This window comes from Xiphophorus hellerii, chromosome 7 (genome assembly GCF_003331165.1).
Source record: "Xiphophorus hellerii strain 12219 chromosome 7, Xiphophorus_hellerii-4.1, whole genome shotgun sequence".
In the NCBI taxonomy this organism is placed as follows: Eukaryota; Metazoa; Chordata; class Actinopteri; order Cyprinodontiformes; family Poeciliidae; genus Xiphophorus; species Xiphophorus hellerii.
This window is the reverse complement of record NC_045678.1, coordinates 10,368,424-10,388,361: the sequence shown is the minus strand read 5'-3', so window position 1 is coordinate 10,388,361 and position 19,938 is coordinate 10,368,424. Positions and strand designations below refer to the sequence as shown.

Here is a 19,938-nt window from a genome sequence, read left to right as displayed (position 1 = left end):
GAAATCTTGACTTCAGTATCAGCATTATAAGCCTCACATGAATCCAAACTCTGATACAAACTCTGTTTGGATCAAAGGATATTGACTGCATTTCAACACAGCTTCACCTTAACAATAGATGTGTAACTTAAATGTGAATTGTATGATATACTCTGTGCTATTCGCATCTGTACAAAATGGAGTGGGAACCTCCCAGCACTGGGGAGCCTGATTGCCATAGTTACTGAAACAACAATGACGATCGTCCCAAGGTCACAACCCTCCACGACCTGGGTTCAGGGGGAGGTTGTCTGAGGTTTCCTGAAAATAATGGGTGGGAAATCTTCACTTCCCAGACCTCCCAGTAACCCTACAAAGTGGAAGATTTATGAGACACAGCGAGGACTTCCCTGATTGGCTTTATGACTGGACTTCCACTTTGTTCTCTACTAACGCCATCAGGATGTCTTAAACCCTAAACTTTGACTCCAGAGTGAAGGAGTTTGACTCAGGATTACAGAGAGTTGGCAGGATGACTCAAGAGACAAAAAGGGTTATGAAAACTGAACACCACATTAGCACCGTGATGCTGTTTTACTATGCAGTGTCTGGCAGCGCAGCTATGAGCTTTAAACTGAAATATACAGTGCTCGCTTGGATGAACAGCTGACTTTTACACTAATAGACACGCACACAGTCACAGGCAAGCACTGGCACTAGTGGAGACATGCATGGGTCACCTGGTAGGTCATGCCCCCCCACTGGTCAGCTCTGCTATAAGACTGCATTGATTATGGGCCTGTCTGCAAGCATGCATTCGACCATGTGTGTTTTGGAATCTAAACATGTGGACACATGTTTTTTGGTTCTTTTCGTGGGCATCTATGCAAGTGTGTATTAATCTATGGAACACATTTAAGGTGGAGAGATAATTAAGATGTTTAAATGGGTTTAAGTTTCTCTTGATTATCCTCAGGACCAACAGTAGCTTCTGTTTTGAATGAATTTATAAATTAACTTTAGGATTATATTCCTGGTTTATAGTTAGAAATATTAGCATATAGCACATTTTTGAGGAGCACTAGTATACTAAAAATAGATTAGACTTCCCAATTAGGAACTTAAGTGAACTAATTACAACCAGCTGACTCCAAGCATGATACACAATCTATGACCACCTAAGAAAAAATACACTTTACTTTTTACAAGCGGAGAACAGAGAAGTGTGGCTAGCAGGATATTCAAGAACCTCTGAATAACATACCCCAACTATGACCAACTTTTACTGCCACTACAGCTGAAAGTCTCTACCAGCTTAAGGGCATGAAGAGGATGGAGCTGTTGCCCATTCATTTCAGCAAAACACCTCAAGCTCAGTTAGGCTGGAAGAAGAACATTTGCAATCATTTATTTTCAAGTTTTGACATTGTTTCTCAGCTGGATTTAGTTGTGTGCATCTATTGAGAGTACCTTCTTCCATTTGCAAATAATTTTAACAAGCAAACAAATAATTTGGTAATGACTTTAACATTGACTTTCTTGTTGTCACTCTTCCATAAAAGTTAGTTTTAAGGACGAAACATTAAATTGTTGTCCTGTCAACAGACTCTTCTGCCTGAACTCTGCAGCTCCTCCAGAGTTACCTTATATGTCTTTGTTGTTTTTATGATTACCACTCTGTGAGCATACATAGCCATTTGTTGGAAGGTTTGCAGTTGTGCCAACATTACAAACCTACCATTATATAACTGCTTACATACTGTTTTATATCACTAACTCAACTTCTCCCCAGTTTTATACTGGACCTGTTTGCGTTGTCTTTCAGCTATTGGTGAAGATGAAAGAACTATATTTACACTGAGATAAAAATACAGAGGTGGACTCTGTTTTCTAACTAATGGACACTGACTGACTTGTTTTAAGAAGAAAATAGGGTTAAATGCAGTTTTTCACCACACCTTTCAGACTTGTAAAAAACCATCTATCACTTGCACAGTATTAATCTAAATTAACTGCATAGAAGTTTGTGTTTGTAATGTGATAAAATAGGGGTGTACATATTTGCAATTTACTGTATTAAAAATGAAGGTGAACTAAAAACCTACAATGCGAAAGGTTTTTCTAAAAGATTGAACCCCCTTTTTTTTTCTTTACTAAGGAAACAAATTCAGTTATTTGGAAAAAAAAAACATTTATCTTGTGTCTTTACTTTAGTTGTTAAGGAACCATCCCATCAGCGAGTGTATGAGGGAAAAGAAGTAAGGAGACAGCCGGAATATATTCTGTGAGCCAAATTCAGCAGAATAGACTGTTTATCATGGCGACCCTTCAGCTCTCATCTCTCGTGCTTCATATTTCATTTGTCTTTCAGCTGTGAAAGAGCGTTATGCAGCCCACAAGTGACCCACAAGTGCCCAAAAATGAATACAGTGTGCTAATAGCTGTGAGAAGACACCCTGGGAGCAACCATGAAATATGTGCAAGGACCCGTGACCACTGAGATAATAGCCCCTGACCAGACCATGGATTGTCTGTCCACTCTCTCCTCCGCCGCTCTCCCGCTCAGGTTTGGAGTGGCTCAGGTCCAGGACAGATGGTAAGTTGGGGCTTCTGTATCTTATGGCAGAGCAGGGGGTAGGACAAAGCCACATGGGCGATAGAAGGATCAACAAAATGTACCATTCTTCCAGTTAGATTGCAGTTCTCTTTATTTATTTATTTATTTATTTATTTATTCAAAAATTACACCTGGAGATCTGTAAAAAGGTACAGAGATGTCTATTTCTAATTGTGCACTTTAGTTCACATGCATGGCTTAAAAAAATTAAAAAAAAATAAATAAATAATAATAATCTGGATTAAAAGGGCATTCATCTACCCACAGAAAATATCCTCTATCTTGCTCATACAGGTTTACAGACAAGGCACTAAATACTAGCCACAGCAGGGCCGGTGCTGGCTATTTCCTAGCAGGGAGTTTTGTTTGTGGGAGCTTTTTGTGTTCATCTGCCGAACCACATCCAGGGCAGAAAGAAGAGAAGATGGGGGCAGCTCTAATTAAAGCCCAAGGAAGAGTGTCATCTGCTGTGAACTCACAACCAGGGGGGCACAGCAAATCAATGGACAGCCAGCACTGTCATCACCATCAACAGCTCCCGATCAGAGCAATTGGAGGAGAACAAAAAGGAGCGAGAAAGACACTACCGGGGAAGCTTCTACCACCTGTGCAGAACCTAAGAGTGCTGAGGGGGAGAGAAAGAGGGAGCCGGGCACAGACAGCCATGAAAAACACAGACCGAAATTGTGACGCCATGGTTCAATCTATTGTGAAACACTGGAGATTTATCGTTTCTTAGTTAGGGTTAGCAATTTTGCAATCATCACCGTGGACATCTATTTTGATAAACAAAGGTGCAATTCTATGACCAGAATGATCTAAAGACCTTTTAAAAATATAGATTTCTTTTTCTCCCTCTTGCTTTTGCTATTGAATCTAGCGGCTACATAGAGAGAGAGAGTGCCAACGATAAACGTTTCTTGCAACAAGAAAAAGTGTTTCCAGCGCAAATTTAGAGTATTGAACTCTGCAAGTGGTATCAGTGCTCTCCTGTCTGTGTGAACTGTGCCTCCGGGCCAGAGAGTTGAGGTGCGCTGGATCAGATTCTTACACAAACACGGCCACATAGACGGCATGTTCTCGTGGCATTAGCATTCCAAATGTTTTTTCGAGACGAACGTGAATGCGACTATTTTTGTCTCATAACGCGCACTCTCAGATAGCCCCTTTTGAATAAATGAATTCTGACAAGGGGAATCTGCATACAAAAACACAGCAGGTTTTAAGGCAGCGGCTGGTCGACCAGCGAAGACCTCTGAAGTCCTCTCTGAATCTCTTCATTCATCGCCTGCTCCTTACGGGCCTGCGGCTCTTTAAATGGCCGCCTGTGTTTGTGCTGTGTTCACACTGGCGGTTAGAGAGGCAGCGAGGCATACACCAACACATTAAGTCCTCTGTGTTTGTGGTTGGCACCTGCAAATCCTTTTACTTGCCATAATGTCATGCAGAAATGTGTTGAATTTAAAATGTGTTCTTAAAGGAAGCTGGAGTGTGATTCTGTGAACAAAATAGGAAAAAGCAGCGTATTTGTTTTTGCCTTCAGGTAGGCACAAATTTATTGGTCTTTGTGTCAGAAATTCAGACACGTGAACTGTTAGACCAAACCATTTCTAAGAGCTCTAAACTTTCTACACTTTTATCTTGCAGGGTCAAAAACTATTTGATTTGTGTTTTGTTTTGCTGTCAAGTTCTAGCCAATCCCAATGTGCTGAGTTAACCTAAAAACAGGGTTAGAGTGACCAGTGTGTCACACTGAGGCAGCCAAAGAGTGGCCTAAAAATGACAATGAGCTAAACTACAAAAAAGTATATACAGTATATATATATATATATATATATATATATATATATATATATATATACACACACACACACCTACACACACGTTATGTGTTACAATGTTTTCAATTAAGTATAGACAACAATCTTATAAATTGTCTAAATTATGATGACAAATTTTGTCATCTTTGTTGACAAATTTAATATAAATAGTAAAATTCCTACTTAACATCCCTTTATAGAAATTTGTAATAGTCCTATTCTTGTTCTCTTTTGTTAAAACTCCAAGATCACATTTTGAAACGAACACAGCTAAAACCAGGAATAAAGCTGTAATACAGTAGCAAGAGAAATATATGTGGAAGAAAATATAGTTTCTTAGGCGGACTGTATTGACTGCATGACCAGTTTGGTCAACGTGATTGTTCAACACAACAAGCACAAGCTTAGTTTAGCTTCTTCACATGTAAAACATGAAGGTCGTCTAGAGTAAATCAAACTGACAATTGCCTTATTTTACCCTCTAATCATTTCCTATTTCACTGTGTGTGGAAGAACACTGAAATCTGATCAGGTCGTGGAGCCAGGTTGGTTTTGATGGTTCTTTTTCTCTGAAACACTGACTTCCTTTAAGTCTCGACTAAAAACCGACTTGTTTAGAGTTGTATTTGAAACATAATCAATTACGAATTTAATGAAGGCACTTGACTTAATGTAAAGTTTTGATTGTTGATTCTATGGTGCATGACTTTGTGATTTTGTGTTTGTTATGATGTAAACCACTTTGAAATGCCCTGCTGCTGAAATGTGCTATACAAATAAAATTTGATTTCATTTGATTTGAAATGAAGGAAATCTTAATTTGAAAACTGTTTTATATTTACTCAAGATACTGTTGTTTGATATTAGAATAGGTTTGATAATGTAAAACATTTAAGTGTGACAAAAAAAAAAGTCCTGTCAATGTTTTTGTTACTTTGATCACTTGGTTTTTCATAGTGTGTGTATTGGGATGAACAGCATAAACTTTCGATTGTGTTGGTGCATGGAAATTGTTACTTTTTTAATTATTATTATTTATGTATTTAATTTTGTATAAAAGTCACCCAACCATCTTGGGATAAAAGTAAAATGCTTCATACACAATCTATTTATGCCCTGAATAGATACAAAAATTATTAGCCGGATGATTTGATCAGAAAGTAAATTGGGCTGCCATCAGTATTAGCCATTCCTGAGTTTGGCAGGCTTCCTGGTCAATTTTCATCAGTTATTCATCAGATATTGTGTCTCCAGCTAATTCACATTTGTGGAAAAGTAATGGTGGCATGTTATTTATTTAAAGCGACCTTCATTTGTATACAAATTAAATGCAAGGCAGATACATAAAACTCTGACAGATATAAAGTCTTTTATCAAATGACATGAAGAAAAATGTCACAGCTTCACTGTTTGCTTTAGCCTGGGGCAGAAAAACTGATGATTTCTCATTTGGGATCATTCTCTGGGATCATTACTTCCTTGCATCTTGCTCTTAAATTCTTGGTGGGAAAGGTCAAAACGGAGAAAAGGGAGGATTTAAAAATACACATTAGCCCCAGTTAAAAAGTCTCAATTGTCACATTTCAGTTCAAAGGCACTAAAAATGGCACTTTTATAAAACTCCGAATCAGTTCATTGTGAAAATTTCATTTGAAAATGGTTGAAGAAGAATGTTTTATATGGGTTACTTGTAAAATCAAAAAATACATCTGACTATAAAACAAATATTGAAAAACAGAGTGACACAAAACACATTTAAAATGTTGATGAAGCCTTAGAAATAAAATGAACAGGTTTACTTTGAGCATCCTAAAGATGCTCAATCTAAAAGCAGAATGATGTGGCATTCTGATCCATTCAGAAGAAAATTGAGCTCAATAATTATACATACCCAATGTGTCCATTCAAAAAGACAAGGCAGAGAGTGCATTGGAAATTACAGGGTGCCTTGCTTTCTGAATCACAAAGTATTTGCTGCACAAATGAGATCTGTGTTTTAAAATGCTAATTTGCCAGAGCTGTCCAGATTGTTGCAAAGATTCCCCTTTACCAAATATGTGAACAAGCCACTGAACGCGTTTCATTTCATTCAGAACCAACCTCACCTTTGATGAGACTCGTAGAGTAACACTCAGGCCCATGCGGTGCTTGTGGGTAGATGGAGCAAACTTTCAAAGCAGAACCATCTCCATATGTTTGCAACGATAATCTTTCATCCACTATCCCTGACTTTGGTTCTCTCCCCTCTGCGCCTGTGGCAACAATTTTATTTCTGCATCAATTAGCACAGTGATTAATACAACAAGCAAACAGTTTAGAAGTAATGGGACACAATTAACATCTTTCCCCATCATAAAGGATATGCTAAACACTCACACCAGTGCTTTATCTGCCTGGAATAAAGATGTGTTTAGTAGCTAATTCATATGCTCTGGGATGGAAGCGGAGAGGGCCTGGCTTTGAGCTATGCCATCGCCACATTAATCTAATTATACTTAGCTGAAAATGAGTCTTGCAAATCGAGTCTGCGTGTGACACTCCTACACTCCACCCCCACCTTAACACATACACACACACGCACGCACACACACAAGCCTATATTGTTCCCTAAATGGGAGAGTGAATGAGAATGCCTTTGCTTTTTCTATGCAAGTGCCAACCCCCTCTTCAAATGCCAATGTAGCGAGTGAAAGGACGCCATTCACTTGCTTTGTATCCAAAACTTATTACTGACTTACTTTACTAGCAGCCCCTTTCTCCCTTTCCTCTTTTGGTGTTTTCTAATTACAAAATCATTGGTGCTGGGAGGGTGTGCATGGGTAAATAGAGCTGTAGGGGCCTGTCATGTGTGTAGTAGTGGAGAGAGGTCCTCGCAGCGCTCGGGGATGAGATGATTTGTTGTGATTGACAGCTACCTTGAGACTGGCCTGATGGAGTTGTCAAAGCTGTATGCTAACAGGCTGTTTCCTTACCACTGCAGATGTACTCTGCTCCGCTGTACTGCACACACACACACACACGCACGCACGCACTCTCTCTCACGCACACGCCAGCACACGCACGGCCTTACTTAGCATCAGGCATATCATGGGAACCCAAATATTTAGTGGGACTACGGTTTTAAAATGCCATACGAGAAGAGGATGTCAAATTTCAAATCAAGTGTTCCTTTTGGGGTTACTCTAGAGTAAGCAAGCACTTTGTACTGAGGGTTTCACACTGCCACCTCTTACATATCACCGGTTTGTTTTTTCTGCAAAGCGTAGACTGAGCCTTTTTTAAAGGGTGCCTTCTTGGGCTAACACTGGGTGTGTGAATACAATGGCAATCCTACATCTGGGAACTCAGTGGGAAAACTATCCCATTTCTCACTTGTGCTGTCAGAAGAGGGTGTTCATTTTTACAAGGTGGATAGTGTTACTGCAAAATGAAGTTGTGCAAAATTCCCTGTGAAAATCGGGTTATGAGCATCAGCTGTGATTTTGACTGGTACTATTCATCACACGGCTCCACTGAGAGTTGGTGGAGCCATGTTTGTTTATAGTGGGCTTTATCCCTTCCAACTAACAGTGTAACAATATGTCCAACTCACAAGACAAGATGATATTTTAGGAGTAATTCCAGAAAACTAATAATCTTTATTGTTTTATTATCAAAAATATAGAGAAGCTTTTAAAAACCACATGCTGTGTTTTAGATCTGTAGTCAGTGTGCAATAATTTAGTCAGAATTTGAATATTTGTTACATTGGTTTTATGCGTTTGAAATGCTAATTCCTCGATTGTAGAAATAGGAGAAAGAGTTCAAATATTGGTTTTCCAAAAATAAAATAAAGGTTTTAAAAATCAAAAATTGTGTTTTAAAGAGTTTCTGCTCAATGTAACATACAAGTATAAACTACAAGAACCGAACAAATTGTTTCTCTCTTGGGCTGTAAGAAAGTAACAATGTTATTATCTTGCAGTTCTCACTAATTGTTCTGAACATGTCATCTTTGCAAAACTTAATCATCTGGGTTACACAACTTGGTTGATTGGTCAGAGTAATGAAGTAGGCATGACTAACACATGGAAGTGATGATTTTGCCCACTGCTTGTGTGAACTTTAGACTATTTTAGCACTTTCTTGAGTTTTTTGTGTAGCGTCCTAATCAGAACAATCTTTATTTTTGTTGTTACCACGCTGAGTAAACAAACATATTTCTTGATTCTTGTTAAGTGCCTTATTTCAGTCCAAGTTCGACAAATGTAAATATTTTTACAAATATTGTACATTTTGAATTGGATTTGGTCAAATGTAGTCGAAACAAAAAAATAACGGCAACTTTGAAACAGTGCTTTCGGTTAGCAAATACGGTTAGCTTTAGCATAATTAGCGGCTAATGGTTAACCACCACCAGTATTAAATGCATGTTTACAAATCATCCTTATTTTGTCTGTCAGTTTTTATTTTTCTTCTTGATACCTCAGACACTGTCAAACATTTTTAAAATATTATGACATCTTTGATATTTTTGTGCCAAATGTTATCAAACTAGACAAGAAATCTTTAGGAGTCCATTCTGTCTGGTCAACAGAAGAACTACTTCCTCTGTAGCCTAAAAACAAGAGTTTCAAAAATGGATACTGGTCATCAAAGTCAAACCGCTTACCTTAATATCTGGAATATAAACTCTAATTATACTAGTAGTTTTAAACCTTTGAATAACAAGAGATGTTCACGTGGACTAAATTTGATGCAGTATGTTCAGTCCTGATATTCCCCAGTCTTAATTTAATGTGCAGACACTGTCAGTAGATCTGTTGAACATCATCAAAAGGAACGGTTCTTGTTCTGTGACGGGGCCTCAGCTTCAGCGGGGTATAGAATGACCAACCTCACTCTGCACTTGGTGACCGGATTTCTCCTCTGGCCCCCAAGTCCTTTCTTCTTCCTTTTTCCCTCCTTTTCCCCAATGCCTCGTTCTCCGTGCTCTTATTCATCTCGGGGAACAAAAGCTAAGTGTTTAGCTTCAAGCCAGATCAAGGGCCCCGGCTTCTTCCTCCCAGGAAAAGGTGGAATAACAAACATGGCCGTCGCCGAAATCAGCCGTACCTTCTGTCGACTCCAGACTCCCACATCTGTGCCGCACCTCTCTCTGTCTCCCACACAGCTGCTGCGGAGGCTGGGGAGGCTTCAGCCCACTGCCTCCGGGCTCCCATTGCCTGCAGGTCCCCCGGGATCCAGCTGACTGGCACCCAAACTGCCAAGCAGATGATGGATCCTGCCATGAGAATCAAAAGTGACAAGGCGAGGTGAGGCTGCAGGAGTGGCCACCGCTGAACCTGAGGACGAGGGGCAGATGCGGTCACCTGCCTCAGTTCTGTGTATGCGGGGGTGGGCGTGGGTGTGTGTGTGTGGATTTACATAAGTGTTTACGTGAAAATATGCTCATTTCTGTGTAAACACATGCCTTTGAATGGCCATGTCTGTGGGTGGTTATTTTGGCACATCAAGTCCTTTTTTTTTTTTTTTTTTTTTTTTTTTTAAGCTTTTCACTCCCATCAAATTCTCCATCTGGACCCAAAGACTTTCATTAGCTGTTTGATGCTCCATTTTACTTTGAGAGCTGACAAAATATCAACACTGTCAGCACGTAATATTTGTCATGTCCGTGTTGGACCTTCTGAAAACTCTGACAGATGCTAAACAACACATGTTGAGGCTGAGAATCATTTGCAGAGGAAGAAGCAAATGAAAAGAAATTATATTTTTAAACATTGCGTTAAGGGTTTAATCACAGGTGAGTCCACAACATCTCTTATCTGTTAGTTTCCATCATTCAAAAAAGAAAAGACTAAAGGAGACAAACTGCAACTTTCACTGGGATAAGCATATTGTTTTGTCATTTCTGGCACGACCAGCTTGATCTTGTGATACCAGCTGGATGAAAGCTTCATTCTTGCCCTGCGGCGTCCCGCTGTGGCATTGCCTCAACCAGACACAGTGATGGTAAGTGACTGCTGTAATTGTTCTGCTTGTAGCTCTTGCCATTCAGCCATCCAAACTGCCTCCTACCCCCTGGTCATGCCACATTCCCCACATGGGCCATCCTTGGTATGGAGCCCCGAGATACAGAAAATCAGCATAATGGTTTGCCGTCAACGCAGAATTTCTTCAAGACCCATGCCAACCGTCAATGTGAGTTACATAAATCTAAACTGGCACACTGAATAGTGATGCTTGCAAGAGATGCACAGACAAAGTCATCTGCTGACTGGAAACAAAAAGTATTAACCTGGACCTGCATCGACTGCTAAAGGGGACGCAAAAAAAAATTGTCATTTTGATTGGTGAATACAAGGTTGCCCTGACAATAACCTTCGTCGGTGAGGAAGTTGATACCTGAAGGAAAGATACTCCAAGTTAGAAATGTATAAGTAACATCAGTGACGTGTTTAAAAATTAAGCCAGAGGAAGCTGAACAGGTCTGAGAAGCTATTATAAAGGAAACTGTATTCGGCCTGCAACAATAAAGAGTTACACTTTAGTGGGTACTAGCCATTTTAGGGCAGCAGAGTGGAACAGTTGTTAGTACTGTTACCTTGTAGCAAAAACAGTCCTGGGTTTCATCAGGAAACTTTCTGCAAAGATTTTGCATGTTCTCCCTGCACATGGATAGATTCTAACTTTCAACTCAGATTTAACTCTGAGTCCAAATTTAGGAGTTATATGTCCTGTGTTGGCTGTAGCTGGGCTTGCAACCGGACCATTGTCCAACACTAAGCCCTCCTAATTCTGTATGGATAAGAGGCTAAAGAATGTAGATGGATTGCCATTTGCCTGGTATTGCCATTTTGCACTTTTAGTTGTTTTAAGCCAGAGTTTTTCAAACATTAAAAAGAGCCGTTTACCACAGAGGGTCACTTTATACCCGCCTACTGAACATTTAAAGTTTAATCAAGCTGTTGGCTAACACAACTTGTGAAAGGTTGGTTATAATGTCAAGTCCAAATCATTTTGTCGTTATTGTAAATAGTGAAACATTTTTACAGCTTTTGATTGCTTTTACACACTGTGAAGGCACTTCTGCTACTAACATAAATAATTAATGACTGCTCATGGTAGGAAGGCTAGTAAACAATACTTTTAACACTGGTAATTATAGTTCACAAAGATAAACAGAAATTGGCGAATATCTGCATTGGCAGGTCCAAGGTTTGCAAAACCAGAGATTGGAAATCAACCACAGATCTCTGGGCACAGCTCTCTCGTCATTATCAAGGCTCCTAAAAACATTTATGCAGTCTCTTTCTGGAAACAATGTCCCAGATTTATTCTTTGGTTCAAAGCCATTTTTGTTGACGGCACAAATTTGTACACTCCAGCCGGATAGAAGTCGAACTACTTCACTGGACGAAGAGCAGCTTTTTGAAAAAAAATGCACGTTTGCTTCTGCAAACAGAATAAAACTAACTGCATTTCCCCCCACAAGTGTGTACTTAGCAGCTACTGTATTTTTTTTCCATCGTCATCTCTTGGAGAGATTATGCATGCTCTCAGATGCTCCGGTTGCCTCTTCTGGCCTTGTTGACTATGCCAGAACCACCCCTCCCGCACCCCCTCCCAACCCTTACCCTACGAGGCACACAAACACACTCATAAGCATGCACATGCACACACCCTTAAGCATGCTCAAGAAGACCAACAGAGGAGAGGGGGTGGAACATGAGGAGGGGATAGCTTACTGTACTGTACATCAAATATTAAATTGTTTACTATGGCAAATAGACTCATCTTGGCCCAGTCTGTTTGAAGTGACAGTTGTGGGTAAAGAGGATCAGCTCCGTTCATGTAGCGGGGACACTTCTACTGTAACTGAGGGACTCATTTGCCATTCCCTCACTTGTGTCTCCCTTTCAACACACTCTCGCTGGAAAGGCTCTCACTCTGCATTAGTCAGGACTGACTCTGATTTCTTTGCTTTTTCTGAGTTAATGTTGGAACCCCGTAGCGGTCTCCGTCCATTTGCTTATGTAACAAATGTCATACAGTGAAGAGAGGGAAAAGGGGGGAGAGAAGAAGCAGTGGAGAACTCTCAAGGAGTGTTCAGCTGTTCCTCACAGCTATGAGAAAGCTGGAAGAATACCAATGGACCGTTATCATGTCTTTGTATCTTACAGCCTGCGAAGCCGCATGAACTGAAACGTAATCTCTGGGGATCGGAGATGCTTTCACCTAGCCACAACGCACTGGTCAACTCTGTAAACCGGGTGAATAATTCATATAATGTCTTCTGGAATCTGATATCAGGCATCACTGTGCAAGTAAGAAGAAGTAAATAAAAAAAGAATAAAAACATAAACGAAGCACCAGGTGAACACGTGAAGACATGAAAAAACATAAATGAGCAGCCAGGCAGGTCGGCATCTCAGCCAGAGGTATGTTGCCATCTTCTGGTTTTAAAGCCAAACTTCAAGACCAGTAGCAATTTATACCTAAAGCTCCAAGGTACTTCTTCTGTCTTTTATATTTGTCCCTTTAATACAGAGGAACTCTGGCTTTTCTATAAGAGCGTTGGATTCATTTTTTTTAAACCACCTAGCGTGATTTTCTGGACAAGTGTTTCGCTGAAACTAAGTTGAAATGTTGAGAAGTGAAAATGCATGCATTTGAACAAATCTTATAGAAAGCTAGGCTTACTGAAAGTAAAATTTTACACAGGAGGCTCTGCATTGATGCATTGTCACAAGTCGGTTTCTGAATTTAGATGCCTCTCTTGTTCGTCTCATTTGCATGTATGATTATCCACATATGCCCTCCTGCTCCTCTGCTGCTCTAAATATGATCTGTGCAGTGGCAGGGTGTTAATTGGCTTGGCCCGGCAGTGTGTCCGTGCATCGGCGTGTGTCTGCGGCTCAGTGCAAATGTTTGCGTATGTATATGTCAGCATGTTGACAGCGTGAGCGGTGTCGGAGCCTTTCTCTGTGGCCCAGCACATGTGGTGGCTCTTCTCCAGTCTGAGTGGCTCCTTCCTCTGTTCGTAACACGCGCACTGTGCCGCCCCTAGCCCTGTGGCATCCTGCTGGGACTCTGCGAGGTCCCATCTTTGGTGCACAACACCAGACTTTTGCTATAATTTAGGAGAGAATGTTAGATTACAAGACAAATGAGCTAGGCAATGGTACAAACTCAGGATATTATTATATTGTCCTGACATTTTGCTAATTTTATAAAAGATAATTTCATAAACCTATTACTAAAAAAAACACTAACAAACTCGTTAATTACTTCTTACTTCTTTAATTTTATGGGGGGGGGTTGTTGTGTTTTCAATGTAAAACAATGAATCTTTTAGAAAGAAAAAAAAACACTTTAAATGTTTTAAAGTTGGTTTGTGCCTGTGTCAGATTTTCATGATAACCAAAAGTAGAATAGCATGATTTCATGATACGTACACAAACACTGAAAACAAAAATGTGCGTTTTAATGTAATAAGAATATTAATGTCATGACTAAAGCAGTTGTAATATTATACACACCTCATATTTAGTTATTTTTTAATATAGAGTTATGGAGAAGTATAGAGAAAACACTCCGTAAGTTAAATAGAAATGTATAGGTGTTTATTATGTGGAAGCAGATGTTGATTAGCTGGTTAATTAGTCAGGCTCTCTGCTCTTGCTCACAGTAATTTAAATGCAGTTTCTAAAACTGTGTTACTTTAATAACAGCCTTTGGTGGTCTTCCTTCCATCTTTATTTTTGTACAACCACAAAATATTTTCCAAAATCAGTTCTTTTTTTTTCTTTTCTTTTTTTCTTTCAAGTGGGAGAATTCATGTGGAAGCCTCATTAGAGCCAGCTGGCTGGCAGTGCTCAGAAAAACATTGAGGAGGAAGAGCACTGTGTTACTCTATGCTTCATGCAGTCAGGCACCTTTTCTGAGATCTCGTTAAGGCTGAAAGCTGAAACCGGCCCCTCGCCTACTCTCAGGTAAAAGTTTGTACAGTTTAAGTGGGAATCTGGCAAAGTATATGAAGGACTTTATACCTAATAAGTTGTACCTTTAAAGGTCGTTTGCAGGACTTTTCCTCCGAGGTTCTGTTATACTTTTGTCTCTTCTGTTGCTCAAGTCAAAGATCCTTAATGAGTGTCTTTTTAAAAAAAAAAGTCACATCCACGTATTTCACCAGGTGTGTGTGTCATTATTCCGTTGTTTCCAGTAATACTTCTGTGCCTAACTTGCTAAAGTGTGACTTTATTTATTTTTTTCTCTTAATACTTTGTCATTTTTTTTCCTGACTTTATCCCGAGGGTGCCACATGGAGTGGACACATCTCAGAAATTGCCATGGGATGATCAATACGTCCGCTAAACACACACTGACACACACACAGTGAAAATATTGCCCTCTCCCGGTCTTTCTCTCTCTCTCTCTCTCACTGTCTCTCTCTCTCTTTCTCTCTCTCTGCTAGCTTGTGTTTTCTCACTATTCCTCTTTGCTCCGTCTCGCCTGCAGCCAGACAGCTGTGTCCATCAGGCCATGATGCCTGCGACATGGGTCACACGCTAAGATCGCTTGGAGATCATGGCAGCCAAGCAGCTCTTCTGGCTGTTTGTGCTGGGAGGATGAGATCTTTTATGTAATTGTTTTGTGTGTGTGTGTGTGGGGGGGAGGTTGGGGGGATGCACACATCTGTGTGCGTAAATGAAAATATGGCAACATATAAAACACAGAAATTATGCAATTATATAATTTTTTAAATATAATTATATATAATAAATAAATCCCCCTAAAATATATATAAATATGATATGGTAACTGTTATCCCAAAACAAAACTATTATTCTAGTAATAAATACACAGGTATATTTTGACCATTTCCAGTTTGTCATTGTTGTTTCATTTGAAATAATATAGATTAAATATTAAAACTGTTGGCTCAATTTTTCAGCCGAAAAATAACCTGGAAGCAGAGAAAGGGCTAAAAAAAATTAAATAAGCTAAAACTAAAAAGTAAAATTTAATATGTTCAACAGCTTAATACATAAATAAGTAACATATTACTTGCATAACTCCTAACAGTATTCCTTAGCAAAATTCTAACCAAACTAATTCAAATTATATCATGTAATTGTGAGTTTATAAAATAAAACACAAGCGTTTTAGTGATTTTTACTTATATATATGTACAGTTTTTGAATTTCTTTCCCAAATCAAAAAGTAAAGTAAAAATTGTGTCATATTAACCTATTCAGAAACTGCAGCAGTGTGAATTTACAATCACAGGAAGTCAATACAAATTGAAACATAATGAAAAAAACATATAACAATGTTACTTGAACAAATCAGTTGCCTTTTCTCATAAAACACGAGTATTGCTGTGTTTCTCTAATTGCTTAATGTGTTATAAACCCCATTCAGCTTGTTATGTCTGTGCTTTCTGGATTTCTTCTCATGCATTTTAAATTGCATGTTTAGTCGTCCCGTTACAAATAGTTTTCGCCATCACAACCCAGTTGTTCTAGCTGTTGGTAATCCATCACCCTCTGCCATGTGGTGTTGTATTTACAGTGAAAATATTGCCACACATTGCCACAGCTGCTCCAGTTCACTTAATGTGGGGCTTTAAGGAGCAGCTAAAAGCTTTGTTCCAACAGCTTTGGGGCTTTGATGTCCGGGAACTGGATATTCCCCCAGATCTGGAACACCGTCCCAGAATAAACACTGTGGTCTGGAGGTTAACTCGCAGAGCGCTCTGTAGACTGAATGCTTGAAATCCATACCGCTTCAGTGAGTGTGCCTCCTCTTCCCCTCCTCTTCCCCACCTCTCCCTTAATTCATTCATTCATTCACTGCTTTCATTCTTGTTTTTCTTTCTTTCCGCCTCTCTTTTGAAACTCTTTCTGCAGCTCGGACTCCGTCTTCATTTCTTTTCTTTTTTTTTTTTTCTTTCTGTCTCTTGTCCCTTCGTCTTGTGTTCCTTTTCACTCGCGGACGCTCATCTGAACAGTGGAGCCGTGCTCTTTTTGACCCGCGCTTGTCAGTGTTAATTGTATGGGTTTAATTACAAAAACACATTTAGGCATGTTGAAAGGGGTTTAAGTTAAATCCTTCCTCTTCAGACCAAACTCGAGGATTTAGACATGGCAGGGCTGTATCAGCTATCTGACTCAGATTAGATGTCGCCTCTTATCTCACTACAGACGATCTTTTCAGCTGTCTTTTATTCAGCTGTCTGTCTGAGGCTTTTGCAGCCCCGCTTAGATGCTCTTAGCATAGCAGCCTGATTTACATGACGGTTCCCGGAGCCGCTTCCTTCAGCTCAGCGTTCCTTGTTTCATTTTCACTCAGTAGGTCGGAGAAGAGGCTCTGACCTATTACAAACCACACACATCTCGCAGAGATTATTATTAAAAAGAGGTTTCAGTATTCTGAGTTCAACCATTTTTTTTTTTTTTTTTTTTTTTTTGCGTGTATGCTCTCCATTGCAACATGTACACCGTTTCTGGCTGCCAAATTAAAGCTTGCAGGAGCAAAACAAAAAATAAAAAAACAAATGGACTTGCACAGATACGTTCAGATAAAACATAATGACATAATTCTGCAGCACACGCACGTCCAGGCTTAATTCAGCCGAGTCGGGTCCATTGTGAAGCCAGCCAGCGAAGCTCTGTTTAATCACAAGGATTTGCCCCGTGATTGACGGACTGTTGACAGCAGTATTGGGCCAGTATTTAGCAAGGTCTCAGGACCCCCGTGGCTAAAGTGAATTTTACGGGGCCACTGGTGGGTCGCTGGCGTAACGAGAAGTCGGCTGTTTTATTTATTTATTTGTTTTAAAGCCGATGCAAATGAAGGTATTTCATGTTGACATCTAGCCGTCTGGGGGTGTGATAGTTGATCACTTTGTGCATGGTGAGAAAACAGGAGTGCATGCGAGGCCAAACACCGCCGCACAGTCTGTATGAATGCGTGTGTTGGCGTGCGTGTGTGTAGTTACACCCACCGCTGTCCCTCTTTGTGTCTGTGAAGAGAGTAGAGTACATTAACAGACCTAATTTACAATGTATGGACTCTGTAGACTGGAACAGTTAAGGTTATGTGAGAGTTAAGCGCTTGGTTAACAAAGCTTGGATTGGACCTGGGAGAATCAGCGATGACGACCTTAGCGAGGCTCTCATTATGAGTCCTGAAAAGAGCATTTTAAAACTCAGATGTGTCGCTTTTTTCAAATTCAACATGGATGAGTATGACAAATAGAAAATAAACACCATGACATATTAGAAGATGTTGCTTGTTTTCAAGCTTATTATTTGTCCGTTTTTCACATGTTGTGCTTTTCTCATGTTCATTGTACCTGTTTCAAGGTTTCACAGCATAAGCACTAATATTTAAAGCAAGAAGAACATAATCTTTCTGCTTTTAGTTAATGCAGAAAAGCAACAACTACCAGAGATATTATGACATGCTAAATATTGTAATTCTAAAAATTTTTGGGGTATAAATTTCATTTGATTTTGAAGTAAGAATTTATAATAAGCACTCCCTACATATTGGATTAGGGACTCCTAACAGACTCCTAGCATAGAGTCCCTACACACTCTATGCTAGTTACTGTTTTGCTGTTATTTTTCTTCATGAAGTGAAATGACAATGCTGTCAGATAGAAATGTTTTGTTTCCAACAGAATATAACTCTTCTGGACTATGACAGGAAATGAAGAAAACGGATCTCTGTTGTCAGAGTTTTCTTTTCTTAACATATTTTCACTGAATACTTATCTACAGACTTCAAAAGAGACGTGCAAGATGTCCATATGTGCAAAAGAACAAAAAACTGGCTAAACGTGTTGATTTGAGGTTTTCACCTGACAGCTAAAGTTGCATTAGTGGGTTGATTAGTCAGGTTATCTGCTCAGGTAGGGCCTGCAGTCGGATGCTTACAGAGGTGCTGTTTTAAAATATGTGATGCGTTAATAAGAGTGATGAAGGGCACATACTGTACATTAGGTATTTTATAAACTTATTTCAAAACATAAAGAACATTTCAGAATAGCCAAATTTCTATTTCTTGAACAGAAAGGAAAATAGTGAAGGAACTTATTTTTATCGAGGCAGGTGACTCGCAGTTTGTAGCAACAGGTGGGAGAGGGGCACTGGTGTGCTACTCTATGCTGTGTTCTGGAATCTAACAAGAAGCACTGTAAACTAGATATGATTGAAAATTTTGTCATTTTTGAAGTTGTAGTTTAAAAAAACAACAACCAAAAAACCATTGGTACACTTTAATGCCGCAACCTGCCCATGAATAATTTGGGCAGGTTTATTTTAAATTTAAAATAATTTTTTTTGAACAGAATCTTTGGAGAAAACCTTCACCGTTCTTCTACATTCAGAGGTCCATTTGCTTATAATATTATAAGAAGAGTTGCTTTTATGCAAATGACAACATCTTAAAGTGTAATATTAATTAGTGCGTCAGCTGACTAATGAGGGGCTATAAAACCAGATAATTATCCTAGGGGGAGAAAGGAGGGGTGGTTGATTTCTTACAGTTAATATTGTTACATTAATAATGACACATGATTTAAGGAAATGTTATTATTTCAAAAATGAAAAAGATATTTCAAAACAAAGTGATTCCATATTTTGGGGAGCTCTGACGTTTTACTGCATTCAGTAATTATACAATAAGAATGTTAGAAATAAAAAGATTGAATTGATATGGTCATACTTTTTCCTCCAGAAGTGAGCAATGAGCATTTTCCTTGCCATGTTTTCTGACTTCAACCACCGAAGTGTTGAGGTCTGGGTTTTGTGGACACCACTGCCCCTAGGTGTAACACTGAGGACTGCAGTCCCATTACATTTCTATTATATTGCACTATTTAAGATTGGCGGATATTTTTTTTTGTAAACTCAATGCATTCTAGTTTTGTCCTTTAGATACAAAACAATGCCCATAACTATCATTATGTTGTAATTTGCCCTGGCTGTATTATTTTAAATGTGCAATCAAGTCCTTTAAGCCCCAAAGCCTGTCACTCAGGCATTAAGATGAAAACAGAAAACATCACCTAAAGCATACGTTCCAACTCAGATAAGTGATTTCACATTTGCCTCTTTCTACCAATGAAAGGATGAAAAATTAGAATGAATCTGAGGTTTAATTGCTTTTTCATGATCCAGCAATCCTGCAGGAAAATGCAGCGTAAAAAGGGGAGAAAAAGCCCAATTAGAGTCTTTTCACTTTGTGCTGCAGACAGCAGGGTTCAGGGCTGATTGTCTTTCTCCGCTAGTTGCTCTGCTCCAGAAGGTGATACTGGGCTGGACCCCTGTTACCCTCCGAGCCTTCTGTTAAATTTGGCAGAAAAAACGTCGGCGCTCGAGGAAGAACAAAGGCGTGCCGGGTTTTTCACCACAGAACCAGGAAAGAAAGAGGGGGGGGGGGGAGAATCCCTAAAGAATGGATTAATTTGGTCTAATCTAGGAGACCCATTCCACGCTCACTCTAGCAGTGAGTGGTACTGGAGCAAGC

The 19,938-nt window shown here is 39.4% G+C and overlaps 1 long non-coding RNA gene across 1 annotated transcript in view; it reads left to right on the top strand.

The window, feature by feature from the left end:
• LOC116722626 (uncharacterized) overlaps positions 1–5,100 on the top strand; it is a 34,528-nt gene extending 29,428 nt beyond the window's left edge. Inside the window, exons 3-4 of the long non-coding RNA XR_004339800.1 lie at positions 2,351–2,575; positions 2,891–5,100. This is a non-coding gene — a long non-coding RNA (uncharacterized LOC116722626). The remainder of the gene's footprint in view (positions 1–2,350; positions 2,576–2,890) is intronic.
• Positions 5,101–19,938: the final 14,838 nt, after the last annotated feature.